Below are 12,354 nucleotides of genomic sequence, written 5' to 3'. Positions count from 1 at the left end.
TTTGGAGGGGGCTTGATCTACGTTTTATTTACTTACTATAGTGAACGATATTGTTTAAACAATGTTATATTATAAATTTTAATTAAGTGACCATATCATAAAATTTCAAAAATAAATGAATGTACTTAACAAATGAGGAATATTAGTACCTGAAGATGGGAAACATATATGCCTAATATTAAATCTCTCTCAAGGATTTATGGTTTGAATCCCCGAATAATTAAATGAGCTTGATCGGAAAAACATCAATTAAAAAAACAATTATATTTCTAATTGTAAAAAAAATTTTTAAATTATCTTTTCTGGCCACCCTCATATTTTGACTAGATAAAGTTAGGTCATGATAAGCATCGTGCACTAGGTAGGAAACAAATCATATAATAGATAATAAATGTTCCATTGAATGCTTGAATAACCCGGACTTGCTTATCGTACCTTTAATAATCCGGTCTTGCTTTTCGTACCTTTAATAACCCGGTCTTCCTTACCAAACCTTTAATGACGAATCCAGAAGTAGTGAATCTGGTCCATTTTATATATTGAAATATTTCAGAAAAGGAATCTTATCCCATTTTAAAAGTATGTTTTAATAGGCAAAATGAAAAGGTTTTCACGTGAAGAAGTTTAAATAAAAATTAATTATTTAGCGAAGCTTTTAACATAGAGTCAAAATGCCAGCTTAATTTTTCGCCATTTTCGCACCAAAGGATCACAAAAGCCTGCCATTCCCCAAATGAAAGGAAAGCTACAAAAGGAAGATTTTCCCCTCTTATTTAGAGTTCCTGCGAGACATTTAATCGGCAACGGAGCCCAAAGTGTGCCCCGAATAACCGTGATTCGAATCATGCCTCGATGCACCTTCTCAATGCTAGGGTATCCCTCAAGGAGTCCTCACTGAGACCTGTGTTCTTTTTATTTATAGACTTAATGTTGCGCCTTGTATATTTCCCTTCCATTTTTCTTATCTTTGGATCTGATTCTAATTTTCTATTTTTATTTTGCCACAAAGTAATTTTTTTAAATTAAATTAAATTAGGTTAATAATCTTATTTATGTTACGTAGGAGAAGAAACTGTTTGATGTAGTGCTCTATAGTTTAATACAGTCTTCTGTTAAAAAGACCCATCAACTTTTATTCCAATACAAATAATAGTTAATGTATATTAATCTATTAATTAATTAGGACTTGAAGATGGGAAACATATGTGCGTAATATCAAATATCTCTCAAACATTTATGGTTTGAATCCCAAACCATATGAAAAAACATCAATCTTAAAAAATGTGTATATATTTCCCATATGTTTCCATTATATTTGCCATGTTCCCATATGTTCTCGTTCCTTCCTTTTTTTAATTCAGACAGCCATTTTTTTTTTTTGTGAATAAATCCACTTTTTATCAATATTTTTTTACATAAACTTTGAAATAAAAATTTAATTCTTCTTCTTCTATTGATATTTTTTGGTAACACTGGAAAACAACAAATTCATAGTAATTTTAACTGTTACTTCTTCTATTTAGAAATGTTCTAGCTTTATGTACGTGTTCTGAAGAATGAACAACGAATGTGACTTAAAAATAAAATTGTTTAGATGTTTGTTAGATGTAATCTCGTTTCTTCAAACAAATTAGTCTATTGAAAATTTGTCTACGAATCAGAATTCAATAGTACTGTTTACATTAAGTCCTGCTCGTACCTTACAACAGAAACCCTGAGTGTATGCTAAAATGTTCTAAAATTAGTGTAGAAAGTTCAGGCTAAAATTGAGAAGAAATTTTGCTTATTAACGAACACAAATATAAGTCACTCAGAAGGCAAAGTAGTCCAAAGTCCATTTTTTGATATTTTCTGATTTTTATAAATTCTGATGAAATGAATAATATTCTTTTTAGTTATGAAAGGATTTACTCGTTGCTTCCTTTTTCTAGGTCAGACAGCCATTTTTTTTTTTTTTTTATAACTTCTGAATATATTGTATAATATTTTCAGAAGCCATTGTCAATAAATCCTCCTTTTATCTATATTTTTTACATAAATTTTGAAATAAAAATTTAATTCTTCTTCTTCTATTGATATTTGTTGGTAACACTGAAAAACGACAAATTCATAGTAAATTTAACTGTTACTTCTACTATTTAGAATTGTTCCAGTTTTATGTACTAGCTTTTATTTTAATTTGAAACATCTTTAATTTGGTTAAGATATAAAAATATTACATTGAATTGTTTGTTAAAATTGTTGTGTTATCAAAAACATTAAATACATTTTCTTCAATAAACGTAAAAACTCTGACTTTTAAAAAAAACAAAAAACTTTATTATAAGGGTATAAAAAATAAAATGTCAAGGGAAATAGAAACAGTGAAGATGAAAGTAATAGGTTATTTTATCCTAATTCAAGGAGAGTTAACCATATTGATACTGATACATCGTCAAATAATAAAAATATTCAAAATAATAAGATTTCTTATAGTGTTTGCCCTAGGAAGTGGGGACTTTTTTATACCTGACTATCCCCTTTTTTCTCAGTCACCCGCAGAGTTTCAATCTGACAGGTGATTGTTTATTTTTATCAATTTTTTTAATATCTCCCTTTTACGTATTACTATTCCCCACCTATACCATAACTATTTCACCTATCTGTTCTACCTTTTACGCCTACCTGTTTACTACATTTATAACTAATTTTAATGAGTAGTCTCCTACAATTTATTAGTCTAGATCTGTATTAGAACTTTTATCACACCTGGTTATATTTATTAGTAATTTGTTTCCAGTCCACCTACATGTATACTCCCTTATGTTGTTATTATTAATTCTTTTTGATCTACTTTATAAACATAACAATTGTTTTTATTTTAATGTTTTTGTTAATTCTAAAATGTTTTTTTCATTTAGCCCTGACAATGCCCTGCACAATGGGACGAAACATTGGTTAACAATAAATAGTTTCCTTCTACTATTTTGATACCTTTATTGACCACCACCTGAACTATATCCAACTATAATATTTATTATTTACCTTCCTCAAGAGAAGATGTTAACTATACTGTTTATCTACAACTTCTAGTAATTGTTTATCTACCATTTGTACATTTGTACTTTGACAAATTTGTCAAATAGTTGTTATAGGTCGCACTATTTATATCCCAAACAAATACTTCGTAAGTTTATGAACAGTTGTTTATAGTTTATGTGGTATCTAGTAGTTAATAGCAACATGGATAAGTTTGCTACTCAGTGTAACCAAATGGTAGCGTAGAGTCAGGTAATATGATCTTCGACTTTTAAGATTGACCTCGCTGCAGACAGGAGCCTATTACCAAAGAAGGAACCCTGGCTAAGAAGCCATCAGGGTCTCTTTGTTATGTAAAGCGCTTCCAAGAAGATGTTTTTATTCAGGCTCAAGCGAGCCCCTCCTATAAACCGCTCGATTTACTTTATTCACAACATATGACAATATGGTCTTCCCTTAAACTGGTTTTCTTTAGAAGAGACTGGGCTAAATTGGATTGGGAAATAATTACCATACGTTAGTTACTTTGCATTCTGTACAAATGATTTGGTAATTCAGCAATATACGGATGTTTGAAAAATATGGTTTATATACTTATTATGTACGCATTACAGTTCGTGGGAGGGAGGGGGGTCCAAGAGGATTTAGGAGGTGCTAAGAAATCTTCTACTCTTACTTTTGCGCTTTTATTCTTTTGTACATAATAATCTTCCTAGTACTTATACCCCTGGTTCTTAAACTCATGATGAGAAAATTGCCTATCTTTAGTTTTTCACTCCAATGTTTGATTAATTTAATGAAAACTATGCTTAATTATTATTCAAAATTGATGGATCTACTAAGTATAGTTGGGTAATAAGAAGTAGAGTCTGTTTCAAAGGGCTAAAAAAAATTAATTTTTCATTCGATGCGCCACATCTTTAAAATTATCCACAACACAGGAAAACCTACTAGACATCATCTAGAAATCTATGTCTCAGGCACCATTCAACGTACAGGTGTTTATTAATACTCAAATCAAAGCTAGTTTTATGTGTCATAAAGTAGCTTATGGCGTTTATTTTCGTATGGAGTAATATTTTTCATGGTATTTAATGATAAAATCAATTTATTTTCGCAAACAGCAATAAAACTACTAGTTTCGCTGATTTCTAACAGATTTTTTAAATCAACTTAGACTTCATCAATCTCAATTTTCAATTCTGACAGGTTCTGTGGATTCGGGCATCTATTGGCTGCAACTCCAGATTAATCCTTTCTCACAATATGTCCATTAAATTACTTTATGGACAGACAATTTTTTAAAATTTTAGTGTTCCTCTATCATTCATTTTTTACTTTATTCTTCATTGACTCTTATCATGATAATTCAATGGATTAGAGACCGGATTTTTTGTGTAGTAAAAGGCTACATACTCTCTACAATGATACAAGTACACAAAAAGTAAACTATTCTGACTGAAAGTCTACATTTTTTCCATAATTGAAGAGTTACTGATGAAGCTGTCTTTTAAATAATTTGATGTTCTTATTATAAACGCTGGAATACAATTTTCCAACATCTCAAAACTACCTAAATTTAAAGATGCAGAAAAAATATGCAATACACTGTGTACAAAGTCATTCCACTGGATGTTGTTGTTTGTCTAAACATATTCTTGGGACACTTTCCAAATAGTCGGAAACATTACCTAGAATATCCTTCTGGATCCCGCTTTATTCTCTACTTAGTTACATCTAATGGGTTTCGTCCCCAACTCACACTATTATTGTATAATGAATACAAAATCATTGGTTTCTGTTCAAATTGCTATTCTTCTCTGCTTACATCTATTGGTTCTTTCAAATTCCCCTCTCTCAACGTGGCAATCTCCTCTCTTCCCTGTTTTCCTTTTCAGTTCCCTGCTTTAGTAATAATTAACCATTAAGTTTTCAGTAACCACAAGAGATGCAATAACATATCCCTAAGCTATTGCTTCCTATTTTGTAAATATGTTTAAAATGTTGATTTAACGTTTTATTTTACAATAAAATGATATTCAATATTCAATACTTTATTGTTGTATTATTTCGTTAACTGATAACAAAAAACAAATTTGGTTTTGCGTCTGTTGCAAAAATTTTGATCAGGCATAATCGATCGAATATTAGTAATTCATGCACATAAAAGTACCGATGCTAGATTCGAACTTTATGTATAACTAGTAAAGTTGTAGTTTTATAACTTCTGTACTACAACATTTGATCACTTTGAACAGAAGCTAACGTATTCCTAACAGAAGCTGTTTGCCGCCCACTAGGACACCCTTACAACCTCCAAAGGTTTGTTTGTGGTCTGCTTCAAACTGAAGAGGAAGGGATAACTTTTAACCTGGACACAAACAGGGGCTATGTTTGTTTTGGAAAGGAGGCCGAAATGAATAATAGTTTTAATTGGTTGGAGGATTCGTCTCACGTAGTCCACAGCTACGGGTCCAGAATCGGCTATAGAGTTTGGGTTCTAATCTCGCCATCAAACGCTGGTCAAGTTACTTAACGGCATGTTCTATCTAATCCTATTTGCAATCCATCATGTCTTATTTGCATTTTATAATTATAAAATGTCACATATTTTATTTTTAATTCTTGACAGTAAACCTGTTTTAGTAGGAAACAGTTTTATTTATTTTTTTTTTAATATATACTTATACAAGGAGTATTGCAATTTTTGTAGCACCCTAAAATACAAAATTTGCAGGATCTTTCTAAAACTTTCACCCATATCCCTTTCTGGTCTTCATTTGAACGAATCCCTTTCAACCAAGATCTATAGATAAAAAAAAATGGAAGAAATTTACTCTATTATTATATAATATATAATTATATATTATATAATTATTAAGCTTTTTTTCTGGAAAAACTGGAGATCACAAATTTGAAATTCCTATTAATATAAATGAACAATTTTTCAGAACTTCTAGTTTCCACCTAAATTTGCGTATACTATCAAATTGACTGTAGACTTCTTCTGCATAACTTTCATGATTAAAGATCCGTCCATAAAAGCGCATTTTAATTCTAACAGCAATAAAAATTTCGGTTCAGCAATTTTCAGTTATAGTGAACGTGTGAGAATCCCGAAAATAACCGAGAGAGGAGAGGAATGAGAAGCTCGTCGTTTTTTAACTGTTTCCGTAGACTGTTTTTTGTAGAACCTAATTTGTTTTTACCATGTGACGTTTGCTGAAACTTGTCACATGCCACTAACACCTCAATTTCGATAATATATGATATCTAAAATTTTATAAAAAATAAAAACATTACTGCTATAATCTATGAGATCAGTAAAATGTGAAGAAGTACTGTTTCTTGAACAACGGTTTTGCAAGAAGGTCATTTGTTTATTAACGCGTTCAATCATTAAGTTTTCTCTCAGGCCCTCTGTAGCTGAGTGACGCCATTTCGAAGCCCAACCTTCCAGGTCGTGTTGGTGGTCCCACGAAATGAAAACTTGACCCCCCCCCATAGTTATAATAGGGTTGTACCCGCTAGATAAACCCCTCTTCTCTACGGTACATCAGAAATGACCAGGAAGTGGGTGTTAAAACAAAACTGTACCTCCAAAAAACTCCCTAACCCACAGGAGTGACTGACGGCTACAGTAACAGAATAAATAGTTATCGGCTCCACACCCGGATTCGAAGCTGGGCTAAGAGATAGGAACTTACAGTACCTTATTCAATCTGCTAACCCATTTCAATTGTTAATTATATAAATATAAATAGAAAAGTAATGCTGATATAATTATATATAGATAAGGTACCATATAAGCTTCCAATAACATCTGATTTATTGTCTATATTTCAAACCGAACACTATATATTCTACACTACTGTTCGTTTAAAATAATTAACTCAAGTCCAACAATTTAAGATAATATGCAGTTAAAAACAACTCATCTGTAGAATATTAAATTGATAACAGTATACAAAAAATACTTATTTTTTTGAGTTTTATTAAAAATCTTTTTTAAGGTTCTCTCTCGAAATATAGCCATGCGGCTCTGTAGGATATTTTTTTCAAATAACATTATAAAAACAAGGGAAGTAAATTGAATAAACATAAATTGGTGGAAAATGTTTATTTTATAACGAATATTCCTCCCAGGATTTGTTTTAATGTGGTTTTCATCCAAGCGCGTTGAAACGAATGAATAAATTTTACGTTAACTGAGCATATATTTATTCCTTTAAGAAATATATTATGGTGTACATGCGTTTAATTTATGGAATATGTATTTCTGTATTCATATAATACAATTGGAACAAAATGATCTTCCCTTTTGTTTTTTAATATTGTATTGTTTACGTTACATTATTCTCTCTGAATTAACACAATATTAATTAAATAATTTTGATAATACAATACATTGTTAATTCACTTGACAGGAAAATTATATTCCATGAGTCAATGTTTTCTTTTTTGTGAATGTTTTTGTTTGTGTTGTTTCCGCCGTAATAAATTTTTTTTTTTTAATTTAACAAAAAAAACTTTTTTACTTGGTGTTGGATCTGCCTCCAGGCACTGATGAAGGCCTGAAATTCTGAAAACGTTGGCACTAAAAAATAAGTTTTTACTTATTTGTGTACTTTACTGACCGTATCCTCGTCCAAATTCTTACATTTTTAACAAGAACATAAAAATAATTTGCTTGGTTCTATTATTATCCATGCTTTATATTTGTTTCGTCGGATGCTGTTTGTCAAGCAGTACTAAAGAAAACAAAGCAAACAACAATATTTGGATCTCAGCATTTTTAGTTTGCTATGGCTAAAATCTTGTCTTGCTCACATCCTATTTATGAAACTTTAATTTTATATTGATTTACAACTTGTTTCGCATTTTGTTTTGTTATTTTACGTATATTTTTGGTTTCTTCTTATTTTATTAACGCTTAAATCCTAATTCACTAATACCTTGTTATTTATTTAATATGGCTATTTGTGGTTTGGAATCTGTATGGTTCCTAAACAAGGAAAAAGAGGAAAAACAATCACACAACTTTAACCTACCAGCCTTCATAAGTCCCCTAGTTTTGTATAAATAGGTGAGCTCCTGTTTTTTGTGGCTTTCAAAAAATAAAAAAGTCGTGCATGACTATTTCAATGAGAATAAAACCTATTTTGCTGAGCCAAACAGATGAGGGAAGAAACTGGGAGACTGAAAATAACAGACCAAGACTGCTTCGATAGGGATGACTGTGGGAGAAGACTAAAAGAAATTAGTCCTTGTGGGGGAGAGTGGTGCGAGAAAGTGTCTCGCAGACCGAAGAAAGAAGGAAGGAGCAATCGGAAAGAATGAAGAAGAGGTGGGAAGAAAGAAAGCAGGAGAGAAGGGGTTTGAAAGGAAGTGAAAATAATAATGTCCGCCTTGTCTTTAAGGCCGTTTTATGAAAAAAAAAAAAAAGTAAATAAATATAAAAGTTAAAAAAAAAAAATGAAATGAATAAAATCTTAATATGTATATAAACAGGAAAATAAATAAAATTGACATAAACAATGTAAAATAAATTATATTCAATATTTACAATCTTGACCTGAGGATACTCGAGCCCATTCTATCGCCCAGGCATGAGGGCTAGAGCAGGCCGGGTCCTTCAAGGTCCCAGCGCAGCCCTGTCACTAGTAATGAGCCAGTGGAGGCAGAGTAAGTGCACTAAAGCTGCAATGCTCTTCTTGAGGGGAGCATCTGCCCATTGTCAGAACTCAAATTGTCGATTTTATTTTACAAAAGGTCTCTTGGCCACTGCCTTTTAAACCTTCGATTGTAAGGAATGGATTGTAAGAATGGGTGGAACTGGATAAGGATTGAACCAAAGGTCAAGGACAAACGAGATATGAAGGTCAGGGTTTAGTGTTCTGTTGGAAACGTATTGACGGGTGAATTGACTTAGTTCTAAGAATTTTGGATTGAAATGATTAGATACGTTTGATATTCGAAGATTTAGCTGTTTCTTAAAGTTCAAGTTCGTAGGTTCCGAAAGGTCTGAGGATAGTCTTATAAATTAGAAGTTTGTTTTCTATTGAGAAATTAGAGATCCTGCTGAGTTGTCTATTTAGCTCTAGGGATAAAATAACAACTAGAACCCAAGGGCTATGATAACCGTCAGTAGTTTTTCACCCTGAAATCTAAACAACTACAACTAGAATTGATATTACTTATAACTTGTTTGATTTCAAACGTAATCTAGTGATAATTCATTACTTTCTAGTCTAATATCAGGTAATGTATATATTACTTTAAATTATTAAGATATATTAAATTAAATATTTGTATTTCAATAACTATATCAATATAAAATGTAAAAATGTAGTAAACTGTATTAATTTTGTCATTAGTTAACTTCAGTTTTTATTAATTTATTTTTTTTACTATGCCGATGATACATGTCTATTGTCAGTGAACTATGATCCTTACATTGTATCCCAAACCCTCCAATCCCATTAATTCCAATAAATCCCACCAAATTACATTTACCCTTCGTCGTAAACCAATGACCTCTTGTCCAACGATATCCTTTAATAATACCCCACTTATTCCTGTCGAACAGATCCGTTACTTAGGACTACATCTCGACAAACGACTGACATGGAATCCTCATACAAGACTGAAAAGACAGGAAACTGCTCGTTGATTTCGGCTATTACAACATTTACTAGACAAACGGTCTAAATTGCCAATCCATTACAAAAGACTGATCTACATGACTATTATAAGGCCTATCTGGACATATGGAGTTGAGCTTTGGGGCTCCACCAAACCATCAAATTCCTCCCGAATCCAATCCTTACAGTCCAAAATCCTTAACACTCCTTACTTTGTCACAAATCAAGTCATCCATCATCACCTCAATGTCCCATATGTTGCCGATGAGGCCAAAACTAGATACCATTCCTTCCATGGAATACTTCCCTACCACCCAAATCCACTTGTTTCTAACCTGGCTTCTCCTTCATTACCTAATAATGCTCCTAGGCATCTGAAAAGAAGATGGCCTCCGGATCTTCTCTTCTAGAAATATTATTGGAATTCTATCAATTGGTACTTTTTAAATAATATTTGAAATTATGAAATCAACAATTTATTAGTTATAACAAAAACATCCTTATAGGTTTCAGCCATTCCGTCCATTTTTAAGAATCTACCAATTAAAACTTTTTTATTTATATTTCTTTCAACATAAATTAATTCTAAATACATCATGAAAAATCACACTACCACAGCCAAACATTTATTATTACATTATTACTGTCAATTTTTATAATTAGTCAATTACCTATAAAACTTTTCAAATTAGGAAACAATATGCACTAATAAATTAATTTTCATCATAATGTACCAAATTAGCTGTTATTCTCAAAGTTATACTTATTAAATAATTAGTTAACAATTTCTATTTCACCTCATCACTAGATCAACACAACATTGAGTAACCTATGTCAATATCCCAGGTTTGCCACATCCTCATTATATTTTCAAGTTTATTGAAGTTTATTTATTCATTTATAATAGTATTTAAAAACCTATTAAAATTAATTATATTTTATTCATATTAACAAAAAAATTTTTAAAAAAAACAGAAAAACATGATTATAAACTAACTTTGCTTAAAATTTCAGCCAGCATTATGGTTCAAATATTTTTTATTTGATTTGAAATTAACAGTATAATTGATATATTCTGATAAATAAACAGCCTCCAAAATTTTAATCAAAGTTAATAAAATTAAAAATATAATGAGGCTATGGCAAACCTTGTTGAGAATATATGAATAAGGTAGGGAATTTAATGTTTCGTTATGTTTTTAGAATTAATTTTTAATGAATGAAATGTAATTAAAAATGTTTTAATTATTAGATCTTTAAAAATGGCCGGGATCGCTGAAACGTGTAAAGATAATAAAGAAGTGTTGAGACTGTTTTTGTTTTATGTACGTCTCCTGTACTTTTTTAACTGTATATTTTACGTATTTTTAAAGAAAATTTACTCTTAACATTGTTACTTATTTTTTATTCTTATCATTGTTTATTCAAGTTTATTTTATATTGATACTATTTTATCTCTTCCTTCTTTTTATTTATATGTAATTTCTTATCACTTTATTTTTACATAATATTTATCCAAGCTTAAAATGCCTTATTGTTGTAATGTTCTCAGTTTTGTTTTGTATCTTTTTAGCCGTGATGAAGCTCTGCAAAGTGGGCCGAAACATCGGACATAAAAATAGTTATAAACTATTTGTTCTTTTTTTGACCGCAACCCTGACTGACCATCTTATTATATTTAAATAATAATAGCCAATTAAAATACTTAATTCAACAAGTATAGAAAAAATAAGGAATGAAATTTAAGTTTCTATAGAAGTTACCTGGGCATGGTCGTAGATGCGCCGTCAGCATGTTGTAAACAGATGCACTCTGAGTTCTGGCAAGTGGTACCAATTCTAACTGAACAGTCCGTAGAGTCCCGGCAAAACAATTGCAGTCCTAAACAGTCAGACAAAACTATTAGATTTTTATGTATGTATATATATTGTAATATCCGCTTTTTTGATCAATGGTTGGTGTTTGTATATAGGAGATTTTGGTTGTGTTTTTATTTTAATCCTCGTAATCATTTTATTCCTTTTGAAAGCCTCCTGGATACTCTCCTCCCTGGAAATGCGTGGTCTTCCTCTTAGCCTTCTTCTCTCAACGCGAGTCTCATATGTCTTGCTGGCAGTTCTTTCCTGGTCCATCCGAAGGAGTTGTTCGTACCACCTTAGCTTGTGCCCCTCTAGGATGCTCTCAGCCGGTTTGACACCGAGGTAAGTCCGAATGGTACTGTTCCGTACTCTATCTCGTCGTGTCCTTCCACCTTACGAAGGTACCGCATCTCCATGGATTGGATCCGGATCATGTGTTACGAGGCGTGGGTCTACGATTCGGAAGAGTAGGAAAGAATAGGAAGGAACGTCGATTTGTAGATCATTATCAGATGTTTTGTTATAACTAATTAAGAAATTTGTCTCAAAAAGAATTTTTATTATATAAAAATTAACAATGTTTAGTTTCATTAAAGTTTTAAATTGACAATACATAAGTTTTATTCATCCAAATTTTAATTTTTTTTTTCTTATAATTATATTTTTAATATACATATATTGATGACAAAAGCAGAAATTTAAGGTTGCAATACGGTTAAATGAACTGAAACTCCCACGGGTCAATGCATTGTCTAAACAACGGTCCAAACATTTTGACAACTGACTCCCAAACAACATGGACTCACTGTAGCAGATACTCATCCGTAACGCAT

Source organism: Halyomorpha halys, unplaced genomic scaffold (genome assembly GCF_000696795.3).
Source record: "Halyomorpha halys isolate HHAL.00 unplaced genomic scaffold, Hhal_1.1 Scaffold134.1, whole genome shotgun sequence".
In the NCBI taxonomy this organism is placed as follows: domain Eukaryota; kingdom Metazoa; phylum Arthropoda; class Insecta; order Hemiptera; family Pentatomidae; genus Halyomorpha; species Halyomorpha halys.
This window is presented reverse-complemented; position numbering follows the sequence as displayed.